Here is a 20,265-nt window from a genome sequence, read left to right on the forward strand (position 1 = left end):
CAAAACTAGCTCAAGAAATTGGATAAAGGTGAACCAAGGCAGCTCATACAAAAAGCACTCAAAGCAATGGAGGGGGTGATAAGGTGTAAAAGCAAAAAGAGTGTCAAGACAAGACACATCTTTCCTACTTGCACAAGGAGAAGAAGAAAGCACAGGTGGATTCTTTGATTGTAAGGTGTGCTGGAAGTCTTGTTCAACAAGCCACCTTTAATGCCGAAAGGGTTAGGAATTGGTGGACTCCTTGCAATAGTGATCCCTCATCTTGACATCACCAAATCCAAAGAACAAGATCTAAAAAAATATTGTGACATATAGTTCAAGATTTCCTACTAGTAAGTAACCAATGTGATGGCACACATCAAAGAAAGCTTCCAAGCCCTTGTTGTAATGGGGTTTGGGCTACAAAAAGCACAAGCTAACATGCAAAGTCTTGAGCAACATGTGTAGCCTTAGAAGTAGAAAAGGATCAATGGAAGAATAAGGAAGGAAAAGAAAAAGAGGCAAGGAAAAATAGGTCAGCCAAAGATGAAGCACTAGGTTGAGGTGACACCAAAATGAATGGACCAAATGAGTAAGGAAGACATCAACCTCAAAGCATTTAATAACCCCCTCTAGATATGCTAACTACATTTGCACTATGAGAGTGCATGCATGTGTACATGTGGTCGTGTGCATGGTTGCATGCACCATGAGAGGTGGTAAACTTATATAAATCCTAAAAAAGTGTAAGATATTAATCACTTTGTTGAGATACAATTTTTAATATAATTCACGTACATTTTTACCCACTTGATTCAAAATGTAGTGTATGCAATGGTAATTAGATCAACCTTGCATCCTAGGTATATAACCAAAATAGATTGGACTTTATTATTCATCAATGGCAACCCACTATTTCTTATTCCACCTATTCCAGCTAGTCCTCTCTCTCTCTCTCTCTCTCTCTCTCTCTCTCTCTCTCTCTCTCTCTCTCTTTCTCTCTCTCTTTGTGACATCTCTCTCAACTATTCAAGGTTGCTATTCAAGGTTGAGTCCACCTGTGTCCAACACTTGGAACATGGGATATGCCTTTGAGGCATCTTGGGATTGTTCCTACCATATTAAAATTGCTCTCTCTCTCTCTCTCTCTCTCTCTCTCTCTCTCTCTCTCTCTCTCTCTCTCTCTCTCTCTCTCTCTCTCTCTCTCTCTCTCTCTCTTATGGAGCATTTTGCACATGGGCACGAGGTTTTGGCCCCGATCCTAGCACAGATGTTCAACCACGCCATATGCCATAGCTTTCCACCCTCCTGGAGCACTACCACCATCATCCCAATACACAAGGCAGGTGACCCCATGGACATTGGGAATTACCGCACTCTCATAATTGGCCACACTCTGGCCAAGATCTATGGATCTGTACTAGAGAGAGAGATCAACAGTCACACAGAGGCACATGGGCAGCATGCCCTAGGACCAGGAAGAATTTTGGAGATAGCATTCCACCCTAGACCACATCTTCACACTGAGGGCTATCATTGAGGAGGTGAGGTCGAGGTGTCAAAAAGTCTATGCCTGCTTTGTAGATTTTCGAAAGGCTTTCGATATTGTCCCATGATCCCGCATGATCAGGAGACTCCAGGAGATGTAGATCCTAGAGGTTCTGATTTGGGGGGTGATGAGCCTATATGAATCCGTCAAGGGACACGTTTGCACCCCAAGAGGCCTATTAGGCTGGGTTGGTGAAATAGGGATGCCCCCTCTCACCGACTCTCTTTGGCCTCTACATTGATGAGATCACATCCTTCATAGACCGCATACGAGGTGACCACTGGCTGATTTGTTGGTATCGATACTACTATATGCGGATGACATAGTCCTCTTGTCGTCCTTAGTAGAGGGTTTACAGAGACATCTGGAGGCCCTCGAGGAGTTCTGCACAGAGAGAGATTTGACAGTTAACCTTGGGAAGACCAAGGTTATGATCTTCAACATCTCATACCCAGTGTTCCATCGACATAGCTTCACTTACCGAGGTCAACTAGTAGAGATTGTGCAGTCCTACACATACTTTTCATTAGGCCAGCTTTCACGATGATTCATGCAGCAGCCTGAGCATGCCTCACATGAGGATATGGTGCTTCGACCTGTTTAGAGCGCCAGTGTTTCTAGGTGCACTTCTAGGAGCCACCGACGAAGTGCTGGCTTTTTGACACCCTAGTGATACCAACTGCCACATATGCAGCACTAATCTGGGGGTGTGATATTTCAGCAGCAGAGTGGAAGAGATTTGTGCGGCTACAAATAATCATGGGATCCAAGATGATTCCTAGTAAGCCCTTAGTCCCCCATCAGATAGTACAGGCAAAGTTTACTATGACCCCTCTTCAGATCGATGCCACCTTTTAGATAGTGACCTTCCTCCATAGAGTCTCGGATCTACCTTATGAGAGGCTACCGAGACTGGCATTGGAATCCTCTATCTGACTGGCTGAGAGTGGGTTTGATACAACATGGTATGCACGTGTCTCTACTTGGTTCGCCAGTCATGGCATTCACATGGACAGGCTCCCTCCTTTTCAGTATAGCATGGATGCACCCCCCGAGCTGATTTTGTGGGATGAGATTAACCGCATCATATGGTTAGACCTCCTCCAACTTCAAACACTTCAGACTTGGGGGGGGACCAAGATTTCCCCACCAAGACCTAGCTCTACTATGACCATTTCTTGAGAGTATCGGAGGATAGCCTCATCATTAGACCCCAGTATCTTGAGGACAAAGGAGTCTCACATGCACTGAGGATTGCCATTGGACAGATGCGAGTCTCCTCCCATCAGTTGAGGATTGAGGTAGGGAGAGCTGCAGGCATACCCAAAGAGCAGCAGACTTGTATGCTATGCATGATGGGTTAGATCGAGACTGAGGAGCACTTTCTTTGTATATGTCCCACCTACTACGAGATCCGAGGGTACTACCATTGCCTTTTTCAAGAGGGACACGGGTTTGGCCCACTCTCAGGACTGATCCACTTCCAGTTGTATTGGGCTATACCTAATGGAGATGCGGAGACATAGAGAGACACTACTGCGATGGGTTAGAGAGCAGTGACCACCACGTCACAGGACACTGAGGTGGACCAAGCGCAGAGGCAGGTCACTGACTTCTATGCATTTGAGTCAGCTCCAGGGCACTCAAGAGTAGAGGAGGAGGAGCTAGCTAACATGAGAGATAGATGGGTCAGTAGAGGGAGTCGACATGATACCACTACTGGATGAGGGTCACGGGGATCTCACATGTGACAGGAGACCAGAGCACACACGCTAGAGGTTAGACCTATCTCAGCTCTTCTCAAAGGTGACTGACAGAGACTTGGCATTACACTTGACATAGCCCATTGGATCTAGAGATCGAGGAGACCACGCCCCCCACCATAGTGCTAGATAGCTCGACAGATGCAGATAGGTGAGCTCTTTGTGTCACACCAGAGAGCTATCACGGAGCCTAGATACATGGAGCCAGATCATGTTCTTGGAGCATTAGCCCTAAGCACCTGACATGCCCCACATATGTTACACACTATTTGGTTTTTATGGCGTGACTTGATATGATGTACTACATTAGTATTTCAGTTTATGTGTTTTCTAGTACTCAGTGAGGACCTTAGCGAGCCCTTCGCTCTAGCCCACTATGGCTTGTATGAGTTTACTTTGTTTCTACACTTTTGTCCCATAGGCCCGCGAGGCCTCCCGTGGACATTAATACATCTTTCTTTCTTTCTCTCTCTCTCTCTCTCTCTCTCTCTCTCTTTGTGACATCTCTCTCAACTATTCAAGGTTAAGTCCACTTGGGTTCAACACTTGGATTGTGGGATATGCCTTTGAGGCATCTTGGGATTGTTCCTACCATATTAAAACTGCTCTCTCTCTCTCTCTCTCTCTCTCTATGCATGCGAGTGCATATAACTCTCTCTCCCCCCCCCCCTCTCTCTCTCTCTGTCTCTCTCTCTTTGGTCTTTAGCAATTAAATACATGGCATGTGTGTTTGTATGTGTGTGTGTGTGTGCGCACGTGTGTGTGCATGCGAGTGCATATAACTCTCTCCCCCCCCTCTCTCTCTCTCTCTGTCTCTCTCTCTTTGATCTTTAGCAATTATACATGGCATGTGCTTTGTAAACTCAAAAGCCTTGCATTCTATTTTTGCATGATGGGGTTTTGTAATCATTGGCCAATTAAAAATGATGGTTTAAGGTTTGCACTCCAGTTTTGTGTAAGAAGAAGAAACCATTAAGAACAACAATACTTCTACGAAAGAATAACAAGCAATGCATTCAAGTCCATGCTAATCACACATTTTTTTGGTGAACTGAACCCAACATTACAAAGTACACAATACTCCAAATTTCTCCACGATATTGGTGTATGATACATAATTGTGCCTAGAATTATGTTCCAAGGAAAAAAGCAAATAAATAGTTTTGCTAGAGTTCTCCATAACTTTCCCCCATCACTCTAGAGTTTTCAGTCTCTATCTTGAAAACTTCATGTTTCAAGGCTTTCAATACTGTGTGGACCTTTTACTGTTGCTTCTAGAGCAAGGGTGGAATTGATCCTTGTAGTTGTAGCTTTCAAGACTCCCAGTTGATATCTTGGTGCAGATGCATTCGAATGACACTCTATCGGTGCCTTGTGTAGAACAAATCTCCTGCGTCTCTAGTGAGTTTATCTCATTCTCAGTGAGATTTGTTCCACGAGCTACTGGCCATACTTGCAAAACTCTAGCCGGGGAATTTTTTATCGAGGAGCATATATTCCAAGTATGGTCATTGCAGAACCACATGTATTGCCTTCACGAGCTCGCTTGATTGCTTGGTTGCCCTTGCAAGGTGGACCAATCAATCATCCCCCAAAAGGATGGAGTTGGCACTCCTACCACTGTGTTCTTGATATTTTCTTGCACTTCCCTTATCGTGCCCCTAGTTATCCTTGACATTGCACTCTGCTACGCGATTGAATCCTTCTAATTGCCCATACGGTATTGTGAACTTTAGTCTCCACCACCTTCTCCAGAGATGCATCGACCGTCGTGGACTTTGTTTCCACTTGTTTCACTGTGCTTTCAAAGTTGAGTTATCTTGCTCCTTTCTTGCAAGGCTAGTTTGTTGTTGCCACAAATTCTAGCGTCCGTGTGAGTGGCATTTTCCTCCTCTATTGTCACCTTATTGATGCTTTTATGCTTACAAGCCACTGTTATGTTGTCGCCCCTAAATTCAGGCTCTTTATGCATAGGAGTGCCGCTTATGACACCCTCCACCATCCTCAACATTGCTGCAAGGGTTGGGCTTTTCCCTTGCTAAGCTCGCCTCGCAAGGTTCTCTGCACTAGGGCCGGCACCATGGTACTTCCCTCCAATGAATGCGTGTCTCTTGGTGCTTTGCAACAACGCATTGGCCGTCACTGACACATGCATCGTACAGATTCAATGTCCCCTTGATCCTTTGCCAGCTAGCCAACTTGCATGTATAGGCTCAGCAAGATTTGTCGTGGGCACGTGTGATGTCCTCCACATCCTATTAAGAGTGAAGTACAATGAGTGGTTCGTTTGCAAAATTTGGTGGGAAAATAAAATTTTGTATTTGTGAATGGATACTCACACCAACAAAGTGCTTCTGTCAATGTGGATATCGGACATTACACCAACTCAGCCAACAATCCACAAGGGTGTTCAAATTAGAAACCTTCCCTGTGGCCCACCAAGCTCGAATGTAACTTTGTTGTGTGGTTGCATCCTCCTCTATCGATGCACACCTCCACAATCGACACAGCTGTTTGTGCTCATCTTGGAAGCTCCTATGCACGTACTGGGAGGTGTGGATCTGTAGGCTTTGCTCCCAATGGAAAAGGCAAGACCTTTCTCGGCCATGCATCATGTTCTCTTGTCCATTATTGAAGACTGTTCATACTGCTCTCCAGTTCGCGCTAGTCTCGTCTGCCATGAAGCCTTTAAAGTCCATAGTGGGGTGCCCACACTTCTCCATGACATCATTTAGCTTTGACCAGAAAATGATCTGAGCCTCATTGTCCTCCTCTTTCATCTCACACATGGCAACAGTCATCAACTCTTGGATGCTGCATCATACAACTAAAGTTAGGCATAAGCATCATCCTTTTGGTGCTAGAGGGAATGTAGGAATAGTAGCATTTGCCTCACCTCAGATCATATACGTGAGTAGCCATTGTTGTCAACCTGCATATGCATCGTATATGGTCAAAACATATCCAGCTATTTCGTAGATCTCCACCACGAGTGCGGCGCATGCGGTTCACTAGATCTACCCCCGAAGGAGGCCTTGTTGTCAACATCTTGAAGATAAAACATCTGCTTTCATCATCGATTGCTTGATCGAGGAAGAGGCTCCCATGGAAAAATCTATAAGCATGTCTTTGCTTTAGCTTCAAGAGTCTAGACTCCATGCCTTCATCACTTTCAGCGTGAGCCATATGCTTGAGGTTGTCCATTCGACTACCCGTTATGTTGCTTCTAAGAATGCAAAGAAAACACATTTGCATGTAGTTGCCATTGGGTTGGCCCTGTATGGTTTACTTGTGCCTTTGGACAAGAGGCTTCAACTCCTCAAGCATTGCCATCAACTCATTATCCGTAAGGGAGATGCCCAAGTCATGGATGAGGGCACTTGAGACTATTTTTTTTGTGCCTACCATTTGTAGGTGTTTGGGACCTTCTACACTAAAGTCCTTCACCATCTCTTCGACCATGCACCTCAGGTCTTTTATGTGGGCTCTATAAGTACCTCTTTGCACCTTGTGATTATGTGTGCCCACGTGGAAAAAAGAGTCTCGTCATTTTGGGCCCCACCATCGCGTAGTACACCACACATTCGCATTGCTTCAAAAGAATGGGGGACCTTTTGCAAAAGAAACAGGCCAAGGTTCCCAAGCCAATAGCAGACATTCCAATAGCTAGAATGTTGTTGTTCATTTTTCCTACACCAGACAAGAGAAGATTATAGCTTGCAATTAAAGAGACATGGTCAACATTCTCTAATTCAATTTCTCGGCAATGGGTGTGCTATGGACCGATCTATCCATGCAATGTGGTTCAACAATCCGTTAATCGACCTGCTGGAGCAAAGGGGGTTTGTACACTCTAGTTCCCCCACACACCTACTGCAATGAACTTTGCCATGAAATTTCATGTTTGTTGACATTGGTTTCGTCCAGCAATGGCCGTCATACTTTTGCTCCATGCCGTCCATTGCACTCGCTCCATGCAGCATGGGTGGCAATTCGAACACAACGTTCTTGTTGTACATTGTTGGAACTTCCATCAACTTCTCCACTGTGGTTGAATTGTGCAACAGTTGATGAAGCAGTGGATGACGTCGCCCAAAAGACTTGATGTACGGCGACATGCTAATGATTGTTTGAGGACCCTCCATTGTGGCTATTGTATCATTGTCATCATCAATCAGTACTGTGCCATGGCCTCCTAATGGTTGTTCAACATGGCTTGATCGAGCTCGGGCTTCCTGAGCTAGCCGTGAGATCTATTGTGGGTATAGCTTGTGCAATGGCTACCTTCCCTCATGCTCGAAATGATGGGTCCAACTCGCATGGTCTCTACCTCAAATTGGTTGGGCTTTAGGTGGGATCTATTGTGGGTGGAGCATGGGCAGGTGCACTCTTTTCTCTCTCCAGCACATAGTCACGCAATAACTTCGTGTTCAGCATGTACAACTGCCCCAATCCACTCTCTTAAATGGCTTCCACTTGCGTAGACTGTAGGCGGGGCCATTTACATGTGTGATGGCCATCACACAAGTGCCCTTGCCTATCATGAGGTCATCCTCACTTAGCACAATGGTTCCGCCATTTGCATATCATATCATTGGCTCCGACAAGAGGGAGTTCAAATAGATCCACACTTCATTGAGGTTGCTAGACCCTGCACCACTTGGGCCGGCCATTTCAAGAGGGATCAGAGAGAGAGAGAGAGAGAGAGAGAGAGAGAGAGAGAGAGAGAGAGAGAGAGAGAGAGAGAGAGAGAGAGAATGGAGAGAGAGAGAGAGAGGTGTAAGATAGGGGGGAGAGAGAGACGGACAAAGAGCTAGGGTATGGACGAGGAGTTGAGAGAGAATGAGAGCTTAAGAGAGATGGGGGGGTGTCTTTATATAGTTGATGTCTGAGAAATAGCATTCAATGAGTATTTAATGCAAGAATAGGTGTAAGGGTGAAGATGCCATTTTTTAAAATTTGTTTGTTGTCAAATATTTAGAAAAATAGCTATGCCCCCCACCTCCACCCCAAAAAACAAAAAAAGCTTTTAGAAACCCCCAAAAATGAGCATCTTGGCTCTTGGCATAGAAATCGCAATTATGCAACAATTAGAAAGTGTAGGTGATTCATGTGAAAGGCAAGCAAGCCTTTAGAAAAACATGAAAACTAGTAAAAATTATATAGAATTTTTGCCAAACAGTAACACAGCCATAACTTTTGCATAGCAACTCCAATTTCCAAGCTTTTTGAAGGAAAATCGACAGCATAACTAGATCTATGCATGAATTGAAGTGATGTTGGCTAGATTCGGAGTGGAAGGCCTTCAAAAAGGGCCGTCTTTGCTAGGGGTAAAAAATTGTGCAAATTTTTTCATTTTTGGACTTTTTAAAATTTTTTTCTTTTAGGATGAAAATAACAAAAAAAAGGGTAGAGTTGGTTCCCACAGGAGGGCACCATCGCCCTCCTATGGGTGCCAACTTTGCCCTTTTTTTTGTTTTTTTTTAAATTAGATTTAAAAAAAAATCTCCAACAAAAGGGTGAAGTTGGCCCAGATGAGGGCACCGACGTCCTCCTTTGGGTGCCAACTTCACCCTTTTTTTGGAGATTTTTTTAAATTTTATTTTTTTTAATACATATTTGTTTAAGAAAAAAAACAAAAACAAGCTTTTGAAAAAAAAAAAAGCTTTTGGGAAAAGCTACCCCCTCGATACTCACTTTGTGAGTGAGCTATCAAGGTAAACCCCCCCCCTTCTCTCTCTCTCTTACACACACACACATTTTTCTCAAAAAATTTCAAGCATGCATGCCCACACATAGATGCATGCATGCACGTGTGCACACGTGCAAGCACACACATGCACACACTTCCCTTGTCTTATACTTACACACACTCATGATACCCACAAATATTGCCCCCTCCTGGACTCCCACTCTAACACACACACACACACACACACACAAACACACACACACACACACACACACACACGGCCATTTCCTCCAATTTATTGAGTCATACAAACCACGAACTCCCCCTCCCTGTCTCATTTTTCTTTACCTATACTACTAAACGTGTTTTACTAAACACACACACACACACACACACACACACACACACACATTCACACATTTACATACAATCTTGAGTTTTAACTTCCTTTTTTCCCCTTTTAAAGCTTTATCTTATGATAGCATTGATGTTTATTCCCCCCAGATTCCTCCATTAATGCTACCAAATGTTAAAAAAAAAATATTATCCCTATATTAAAATTTTGGACTTTATTCCCCCCTTCCCCTTTGAATTTCATTATCACTCTGGTCAATCAATTTTTTTTACTTCTTCTTTATTTATTACTAACGCTCCCATTTTAAGTTGCACTTAAGACTAATTATTTACAATTTTCATAAACCGCGTTCTTTCCTTTCTAATGTATTTTTATTCCCTATCCCTTTAGAATTTTTACTTTAGTATCCCTTAAACTATTGGTTATGTTAATTATGTTGCGACCAAGTGCCCCTCTAACCCCAACCCCACCACTAATCCACAATCCTACCCCTCAACTTTCATTTAGCTAAACTCCCCTCCCCCCTAGTCTCTTACTTTATCATTACTCGCTTAATAAAACCTGTTGTCATACCCACGACCAATTAAACCTCTTAAACCCTCCTTTTTCTCACATACCTTACCTCTTTGTAATGATCTCTCTCTTTTTTAATTGACCTTCTTTGTATTGCTCTCTCTCCTCTTTGACTGACCACGTTATTGCACTACTCACGTTCTTGGTAGTGTCTCCACCGCATGATCTGACCTTCTCTTACCAAGTTGTCTATACTTAGCTCTCCTATGGTCTCTCCTTCTTTATATCTTGGTGACTCCCCATCTCAATGTTGTTCCTCATCACCTCTTAGCCTTCTCTTGCACTTCAGTGGTGGTTTCAGTAGCTACGCCACTACACACCTCTTGTGACTCCCTTCTTCCTCGTATTGCTCATGGCTCTCCCATGAAACTTTTGGGACCTTGGTACCTTTCCTTCCCGCTAAGCTTTCTCCCTACTTCTGGCTACCCGCCGGTCTCTACTCCACTGCTATGCACTATAAATTCACTGGTAGTAAAGCTTGGCACATGATACGATGCATTGTAGTCTTGAAGTTTGCTTGGTGTGCTCTTGTACTACTTAAGGTGACACTATCTCACTCTACTTGGTCTGCTCTTGTACGCCATAAGGTGACACTGTCTTTCCTGTGACCTATGAGCCATGTTTTCACGGTTCCCCTTGTACCCTTGTTTGTTGCTCCTCCAAGCTTGGTCGATGCTTGCACTATCAGTTGGCCTCAATGAGCACCTTCCTCATCTCTACGAACTGTCATGTATTTTGCTTGCTCTTTAGTTTTAGTTGGCTTCTCTTAGTCTTTACGTGGCATATTTTGCAGCTGCATGCTTTCTTACGTGCTTTTTGGTCTTGTCAACCTTTTGGTTGACTTTTTGATTTAATAAACATTGTCCTTTAATTTATAGATAGATAGTTACTTACACACACACACACACACACACACACACACACATATATATATATATACACACACACATGCACATATATATATATATATATCATATGTATATATTTATAGTTCAATTATAAAATTTTTATATGTATTTTATGTTTATAACTAGTTTAATTTATTAGACCACTCTACATTTTCACCTTAATTTATTTCTTATTTTTTCCAATTGGTCCCTGTAACCCCTTATCTCCTAATTGTTTCTTGTTTCCCGTGCTTACCCTTTTGCTCATAACCCCAAGTGCTTTATTCGTTGTAGTCATTCATTTGCTCTGTCTAAAGTATTCATTTTTAAATCAATTAGTTCACGCAAATTAGATACTTTATTCCCTTTAATCCTTCCCACCCTTTAGGGCCTCATTCTTGTTTAATTTTTTCTAACCTCTAGGCCCTTATCCTTTTTAATATTTTCTTATCTTATTGTATAAAGGTGTGGACAACCCCCCATTCGGTTTTGTCAAGCGTGTGGACTACCCCCATGGATTTTTCTCTAAATTAATATTTCCTTTTAAGCAGTTTTCCAAACATTTCTCCTCTCTCTATGAACAATAAACTTTTTAATCATTCTTAACTCTTTTTGATTCATTTTTCTTATAGAATCTGAAAGGTTAGGTCAAATTCTTAGGTAAAGCGATAACAAGCCAGGGAATACAGGCATTACCTGTCTACCCAAGCTCAACTTTATTGTTCTAACAAAAGGTTGGTTTGGATGGTGGCAAGTAAGTGGACCCTGACCTTAGAGCCTGGACTACTTGACGGATTCGACATTTTTGTACTAATTCTAGTCAGCAAACTCAATATAATGAAAAATTCTTTTGCCAGTTTGCCTAATTTCTTTTTTATAAAAGCTTTGGATTGCAATATTGTCAAAAGGTACTTCAATTTAGTTTTATTTTCCAACCAGTGCTTTTTTATCCAAATGATTGAATTAATTGTATGGTTCATTTATTGATGGGATTATTAAATCTACACACACACACACACACACACACACGCTCACACACACACACACACACCCATCTCTCTCTCTCTCTCTCTCTCTCTCTCTCTCTCTCTCTCTCTCTCTCTCTCTCTCTCTCTCTCTCTCTCTCTCTCTCTCTCCCCCTCCCTTCCTCCCTCCCTCCCTCCCCCCCTCTCTCTCTCTCTCTCTCTCTCTCTCTCTCTCTCTCTCTCTCTCTATTTCCCCCCCCCCATCTTTCTCTTTTTTGTCTTGTAATGAGGGTTTTTGTGCCATGAATGTAGGTGTTGCAAACCCTAACTTTGTACTGTATCCTCAATCCGCATCCTAGCAAGAATGGCATCACCCGTATTCAAGCGAGATGACATTGTCATCTTCTATGATGACAAATACGATCCAATGGCTTAGGCGCACATCTGTCAGACACATGAGTCAGAAGGCATTCGATCCGGTGACATTGGTGTTATCATTATATGCATGTATGATAATGCCCCATTCAAAGGAATCAACAAGGATGGGGCTGAAGTGGACCTCTTAGAGAACGCGTTACTTGTGTGGCCCATTAAACAAGTGGTGAGCTCTTCTATCATGTACTTTTCCTTTACATCAGCTTAGAGTGGGCTTTGTTGGATTTTCTTGCACCCATTTTACCAATTTTTGTGAATAGAGACTTGATGATATAGCCCAGCCCAATGATGAGGACATGCCTCCAACAGGGGGTGCAACTTCTGCGAGAGGAAGACTGTGTGGTCCCAGGGGTGCTACTTCAGCGCAAGGGGGAGGTAGACAAAGAAGGACAATTTGGCTCGATCCCTCGGATGTGCAAACTCTTATTGGTGCATCATCGATGGGAGGCCTATCTCCTCGGAAATCCGTGGAGCCTTGGTGACATTTGCTGGGGCTACCGCCAGCGCTTCTAAGCAAGATTCCAACGGAAAGAGGAAACTTGTGATGTGAGAGAGTTCAATCGAAGAAGAGGAGGAGGAGGAAAGCGATGATAGTTCCTCCGACGAGCGTAATGAAAGTGTGAGCACACCCTCTTCCGGGGGGCGACGTGACAAAGGTAGAGGTCGACGTGCACCAAAGCGACTCGCCAGAGAGGAGTACGAGGATGATGGATGAGGAGGGTGTCCTTGGGGAGATGACACTGAGGGCCTCCTGTGATAAAACAATCATGCATGAGTGCATCGAGGACCAGCTACAATCAATCACTGTGAATAGTTCGGTCTTTTGAAGGTCTATAATCTCAAGGCATGGAGTGAGAACGAATGTTTGAGCTAAATAAAAAAAGTTCCTTTGTAGGTGGAAAAAAATATCCCTCTGCCCCCAATCCCCTTGTGTCGATTGCTCCCAATGCCCACTATCCACCAGATCACATCTGGCACCCAAGAGATGTAGGAAACATTCTCAAGTGGGTACTTGTCGGGTTTGGGTGTCTTCATCCTGTCCACTGCCACACCAAAGATGCAAAAGAGAGACATGGACGAGGGTGTGAAAAGGGAGTGGAATGCGCACTGGCTCCGGAAGCACGAAGAATTTGAGGGAGAAACTAAGAACACAGAGTGGGCATTCTTGTCGAACTCCTTATTTTACATTTGGGATGGGAACCATCGCCACATAGGGTGGATGACCGAGATAAGGACATGTAAGTATTGTAGTCCATTGATTTGGGTGATTCAACATTAGTAGCCATGTTTCATTTGTTTTCAACTCACGAATTCTTTTTTTTTCTTTTGAGTGCCAGCCTTTACTAATGACGAGCGCCGGCATATACGCATCCAATGCCGTTTAGTGGAGTGCCCTCGGAAGATGAAGGAGAGTTGTTGTTTGTGTTATCAAGGACAAACGAGTGAGTTTGATGATTCCTGATGAACGCACTATGTCTTTAGCTGCCTCGCCCTCGCTAAAGGATCGTTTAATATGTTGCTTTTGAATCCAAGCTAGCACGGAAGGGGGCTGTCACTACCACTTTTTCGGACCTCATTTGCGAGGCCAGAGTGTTGGATGCTATATCAGATGTGGCAATCCACCGAAGATTGTCAACTAAGCAGAAATAGTGGCTGGAGGCCCACAAGAAGAAGGTAGCTCTACGAAAGTGCATTGGTACAAAAATGCTCTTCTAGTCATTGCACAGGTGATCTGGAAGGTAAGGATCAATAATGGGACACTTTTCCCTTTCCTTCTCTAGTTTTTGTAATGTGTTTAATGACAAGGCAATCAATGACACGTATGACAAACACTTGCATCCAGTCATGCATAGCCGCAGCAAGCTGTTGGATGCTGACTTTTGGAAGAAATAGATCAAAGTGTACTACAGTGTGAATGACAAGCTCTTGAAGCGTACGCATCAACTCCTGAAGTTAGCTGACCCTGCACTAGGGGCAAGATGGTACAAGTGAGTTGTGGAATAACAACGATTAGATGACAAGCTTGTGTACGAAGTGATTGTTTATTGAAACCACTTTCGATTTTAGGACTATCACCACTCTAGACTAGGGGATGAAGCCCCCGAGGGCGATCAATAAAGGAGAGGGTGTATAGCCTCGCAACGTCAAGGATGACTAAGAACGATAAAGTAAGGTCTATGAAAGCTTTGGCAAGGGATGTGTGTCATGATGGGCATTCCTGAGCGTATGCTTTAGCACACCCTAAACCCACAATGCTGCTGTGCTTTTGAATAGAGTGGTTTTCAGGACCTGGCTAAGAGGGGAGACACTGTGCAGGAAGCTGGACTCCACATTTTATGGCGCTGGAGAAATTTCTACTCAATTGAGTGCGACGAGAATAAGTTCTTCAAACACATGTAGGAAACCAAGTGCAAACACGGAAAGTGCCTCTTCATGCACATCCATAAAAAATTCAAGCCCGATATTGCCTTGACAACCTAGGAAGGCGCAAAGCTCGCAAGCTGGAGGCATGTGTATCGGTATGCTTTCATGACACACATTTTTTTGTGAGATGTATTTGAATGTCATAGTGGAGAGACTAACCTGGCAAGCTCAGCCTTTTGGATGTGCCAGTTTCATGTCTGCAAAAGTGGAGAACTGGGCCATGAGCCATTTGTCGAGTGAGTGCAAGGATTGGGCCACGATCAATGATCTGGATGCATCAATGTATGAGGAGTTCTAGTTGGATAAAAAGTGGTCGGAGGAAGTGTACAAGAAGTGCCCGCTATTCTTGGATTACCCTGAACGGGAGCACCCATGAGAGGAGAAAGAAATGTACATGATGTACAACAAAAACTAAGGGGGCCCAAAGAACCACAGAAGCCTACAATGATGGTATGTACAAACTCAAGTGTCCCCCAAAAGAATTCTCTTCCAGGTTAGTTTATGTACTTACAAAGAACTCTACGCTACAGGAAAGTGAAGCAAGCAAGGTGGGGGCGCCTGTATCTACTAGAGCGGGCAAGAAAGTGACTGAAAGATCAAGGGAGCAGAAAAAAAGATCGGGAGGCTAGAGAAACTCGATAGACTTGGACAGTCCTGCACCTAAAGGTACGAGACAAGACTGTGACAAAAATCGAGTTGGATTAAGAGTCGCATGGACGTTGTTTAGAGGGCCTCAAATAATTGGCAATGTAAGGGCCTCAAATAATTGGCAATGTATTAGCTTCTATAGAAACAGAGCCACTGGCTGCACAAGTTGGAAGCACCCAAGCAGGAGCTGCAGGGGGAAAAGCTCAATGTGGAGAACAAGGTGAGGAGGAGCTTCATGTGGCAGAATTCCTAGACACAGCAAGGTAGGCACTTGACAAAATTTCGACACAAAGTAGTCAAGTGGGACCACTGCCAGTTGGCCCTCAATCCGCCAATGTAGGTGGGGGTACAACTATGTCCACACATCCAACCCAAACACGCAAGTAGCATGCTCCTTTGTTTTTTATTTATTGTCCTAACAGCATTCTAAAACATAATTTTCATTAGTTGCTGCAGCTACAGTTGATGTGGCCACAACTGCAAACATACAAGCATCAGGTGGACGCAAAGAGAACGAGGAGGATCTGTGACCAAGAGAGCACGAACAATCCACTTGTATGGTCTAGAAGCAACAAAATCCATGCAAATCAATAATCCATTGTTGAGGCACTTGTAACTGTGAGTTTCTTGAACACAGCTAGGGGTGAGGAGGTCCGAGAGAGGCATCTTGATGTTGCGTGTGAGATGTCTACACACATGGAGACATCCACCGAGCACATTCCACCAAAATGGCGGGTTATTATATGCAATCCATTCCAGGTAGGAAGTTTGCTACTACGAAACGAGCAGAATTACGAGAACTTCAATTGGTTATTGGAGTCTCTGGAGGAGGTGAACCACAGGAAGTGTTTAGAGGTAGATGGTCAAAGCACAGATAGATCATGCAAAATCATGGTGGTTCACCTCCCTAATGCATTGCCGATATTTGGACCAGGGATGTCATTCAGTGGTGGAATAGTTTTGGGCAGAATGCTTGCAATGCATTTGATCTTGCAGATCGAGTGCTTGCAGACAATGATGTCCTTATATTCACAGCGACAATGAAAGGATTGGAGGCCCTTCTCATAAAGATTGGGGAGGATAGGTGTTTGCGTGAAGAAACAGGATGCCAGAAGTGGATGTTTTTTTGCTCACAGGTGGTGCACTCAGAAACCACAATATGTGTGCAGGGAAAGAGAGAGGTAGTGCTGTAATATCATGAAAGGGTTTTTCAAGACATGATGCATATGTTACACATATTCTAATTTGTTCATGTATGTTTATATGTAGTTCCACAAGATGCATGTAATGGTGTACATGCGCCAAAGTAAGGAGCATAGGGCCACCCCATTGGATGACTTTGTGGAGGATGATATCAGCACCGCAAAATGGGTGCGCGATGCGAATGATATCCCCGTGCGAGGTATTGCTTAGCAATTGTGTAATAGCTTTGGCAAAGTTTGAAACGCAAGCTGGGATTGCATTGACTTGTAGTGTTATGGTAGGTGGCATGCAACGCGAACGATTGTTTTGGATAAGGTTGTTGTGGGCCTTCTCAGAACATGGAGACACGCTCCTTGATTGCAATGCAAGGTGTGAAGATTTGGCAGAACCCGTAGTGCAAGAGGGGCAGAGAGTCTTGTGGCTCACCATAGAGGGAAGGGAAGCACGATTTCTAAGAGGTAGAGTATGGATTCGAGTTTGACATCTGCATGAATGTTTGTTGAAATTCAACTACGTACAATTTGGTTTTTCCTTTATGCAATATCGCACTTTTGTAATCTCATCAAGCTTGTGGCTAGGAACAGTTGCCCCCAGCTTTGAGGAAGCTAGTGATTTTTTATTTGAACGAGGTGTTGCTGCATAGGAGGCTAAAGACTCAGGGTGCCTTGCTGGCCAAGGCGTTAGAGCTGCACAGCCACTGGGTCCTAGACCTGGGTCCTGGACCAAGTGTGGCCGAGTTCCTACATGAGGTGGGGAGGTAGTTTGATTTGGCTATTTGGAGCTCAGTACAACAAGACAATCTACAGAGATTGTTGGGCCTGCTAAAGGGAGAATGTCGCCAAGCCACTGGCTACACACCCTTCTTTGTGTTTGAGTGTAGCCAGGATAAATGTACCACATAGGCCATAGATGTAAGAAGAGAACAATGGCATGCGAAGCCCAAGTTTGGGAAGCACTTGGCTGACATCGATTGGCAACACTTTGACCCTTTGGCAACGTTGTTAGTAAAATTATCAACTTGTAATGCTGCTTTGGAATGTCAGTAAAATTATTATTGTTTGAGACTTGAAGTACTAAATGTTTGGTTTAGTAAGTAGCATGGACTTCTTATGTCCAATGCTTGCACAAAATTTCTTCATCTGCATTCGTGAAATATATATATATATATATAGAGAGAGAGAGAGAGAGAGAGAGAGAAAGAGAGAGAGAGAGAGAGAGAGAGAGAGAGAGAGAGAGAGACGGAGGTCATAGAGAGAGGGGTTATGCACACGCGCGCACACACACACACACACACACACACACACACAAGTCATAGAGAGAGGGGTTACGCACAAAGAGAGAGAGAGAGAGAGAGAGAGGGGGGGGGTTATGCGCACACACACACACATTTTTTTAAGTAAAAATTTGCACCCCCTTTTCCTTTTCTCTGCATCTATGTTTGGTTCTTGTTTCAAAGTTTTTAAAAAAGTAATTTATTGTTCCCCCCAACCCCTCCCACATTCTTGTTAAATTTTAAGTGTGTTTATGTATGATTATTACCCCCACTCTTGTCAAATTTTACACAAATGTTCCCCCCTTTCTTCCCTCCCCCTTTTTATTTCTTTTCTTATGCTTTACCATTTTATGCTAAGTTGATGTATTGGAGTTAATTAGTTTTCGGTATGAGCATTATATGCTTTATGGTTTTAGTAGTATTTTCATTAACTTTCAACAAGGAATTTTGGAAAGGATCTTTTCTATACCTCCTTGCCTTCTTATACGCTTGTTACCCTTCATATTTTTCTTATAGTCTTACCTACCGACCTACCGTTACTCACCGCCACCCTAGTCTTCCATACCCACCTACGACTTGCTCCGTTACCCACACCGCCACCCACTATCACCGTTAACCACCGTGAGACTTTAATTTTTTCTTGCAACACTCGACTACATTGTGACCCTATTCTTCATGCTTTTTCCCCTTCGTGCTTCTTACTAGCTTTATGCCTCCCGCATCGCTTTTCTTGCTCTTTGATAAACCTTAACGCTTGAGCCTTCTCTTGTCCGTAAAGCCTTCTCCATTGGCTGTTCGATGGCGTTGGTGTCATGGCCTTCTTCTCTATGCGGTAGAGCTTCTATTTGGCTTGCCTTCTTTTCTCCACCTTCACGCTCTTTATTCACTCGGCCAACTCGCAGGTGCTTCAAACAACCTTTGGTTTGTTGCTTCGTCCTTTGAGTACACCACTTGCTTGGCATTTCTTCTCCCGGTTCTCGGCTCTTCTTCTCAGCTCACTGATGCGTCTCTACAGTTCGCACTGTCTATTGCGTAGACCTTTGTTGCTACGTTGCTCATGGTTTTTAATCAAGACTTTCGAGTTTCTCATGATACCACTGACATAGTCTCTTTGTATGGCATCTCTTAGCGTCTGTGATCATTCGAGGTCGCCGTGACCGTTTCGTCTGCATGGCACGACACGGCCTTGTCTGTTTGCTTTGCTTTTGGCTTTTCCTTTCTTTAAAGCTATTAAACCTAGTCAACCATACAGTTGACTTACCCTTATTATTTCGTTCCTTCTAGCTTACTTATTTTATTAATTTTGTACTACCTTGGTACCGTCTATTTTCTATTCTAATCCTTATTTCTTATCATTGCTTTTCTAGTACCCTATACTATGCTTTCTATACATACATACATACATACATACATACATACATATGTATATATATATAAGTTATTTTTCCCAAGTTAGCTCTTTTGTTTATTAGGTGTCCCTTTTATTTCATTAAGGTTTATTTCTTTTATAACTACATTGTGTATGATTTTCCAATGCTATAATAATTTAAAAATAACCCGTAATTATGATTTAAGCATTTAGTCATTGGCCCCTTGCATTACTAGTAGTTAACTTGTATTTAAAATTATCTTGCTTTATTTAGTTATTCACGTAGATACATGTTTTAAATGCTTTTTTGATGGTTAACCTTTAAAGTTATCCTTGGTGATACTTCTTTATAGAAGAAAACTTATAAGTAGTGTATTTAATTCTTCTAGTTAATTTTATTCAATTTTAGTAAGACAATTGATTATCCATTGCTTTAGCTTCTATAAATTATTTTCATCTTTCCATGATTTCCCTTATTAAATTAATTGCTTTATCCATTTCAGTTACTTTATTTATTTAAATATCCATACTGAATAAATTTCTTTACCCTTATCAATTGCTTTATATCTTTTAACCAATTTAAATTGCCCTTTTTATTTCAAGCGCCTTTTGAAAATCTATGCAAGGTTTTGCTTAAAGTTTCTTAAAACTACTACCAATTAATTATTTAATTATCTAAATAATTATTTGCTCAATTTTATTTTACTTAACTAACATGATTTACCCCTAGCCCATAACCATAGTGACCCCCTTTTTTTTCAAAAGAATTTAGTCAAATAAAGTAATTGATTTTATTTGCCTTTATTAAATTGCTTTGATTTAGATTTCTTAATTTTCCTAGTTTTGCTAAGGCATTGCTATTGCTACAATTTGTAGGTTTCAAGACCATTTCATCACCTCACACTTGTATCTCCCTTGCACTCTTAGACTTTGCATGTGTGAGAAGTCAAAGGAATTTTGTCTCTCAAAGACAAGAAGCTAAGCCTAATTACCTTTGTAACTTCTTCTATCTACTTTTAACAACAACAAACGAATCTTTGCCATGTGGTAGCATATAGAAAAACTTAGGAGAAATATTGGTGTTGCTGCATGGTAGCTTGAAGGAGAAGAGTCACGCTACCCTTGGACAACCTTGGACTACCATGTACTC

At 42.8% G+C, this 20,265-nt stretch overlaps 2 pseudogenes; one reads left to right on the forward strand and one right to left on the reverse strand.

Moving 5' to 3' along the window:
- Window positions 1–5,933: 5,933 nt before the first annotated feature.
- LOC147898009 (uncharacterized) lies at window positions 5,934–7,964 on the reverse strand (annotated as a pseudogene).
- Window positions 7,965–12,902: 4,938 nt separating this feature from the next.
- LOC147898010 (uncharacterized) lies at window positions 12,903–15,800 on the forward strand (annotated as a pseudogene).
- The last annotated feature ends 4,465 nt before the right edge of the window (window positions 15,801–20,265 follow it).

The sequence above is a fragment of the Dipteris shenzhenensis genome, chromosome 10 (genome assembly GCF_047967505.1).
Source record: "Dipteris shenzhenensis isolate YYH24624 ecotype China chromosome 10, Dip_SZ_1.0, whole genome shotgun sequence".
Classification (NCBI taxonomy): domain Eukaryota; kingdom Viridiplantae; phylum Streptophyta; class Polypodiopsida; order Gleicheniales; family Dipteridaceae; genus Dipteris; species Dipteris shenzhenensis.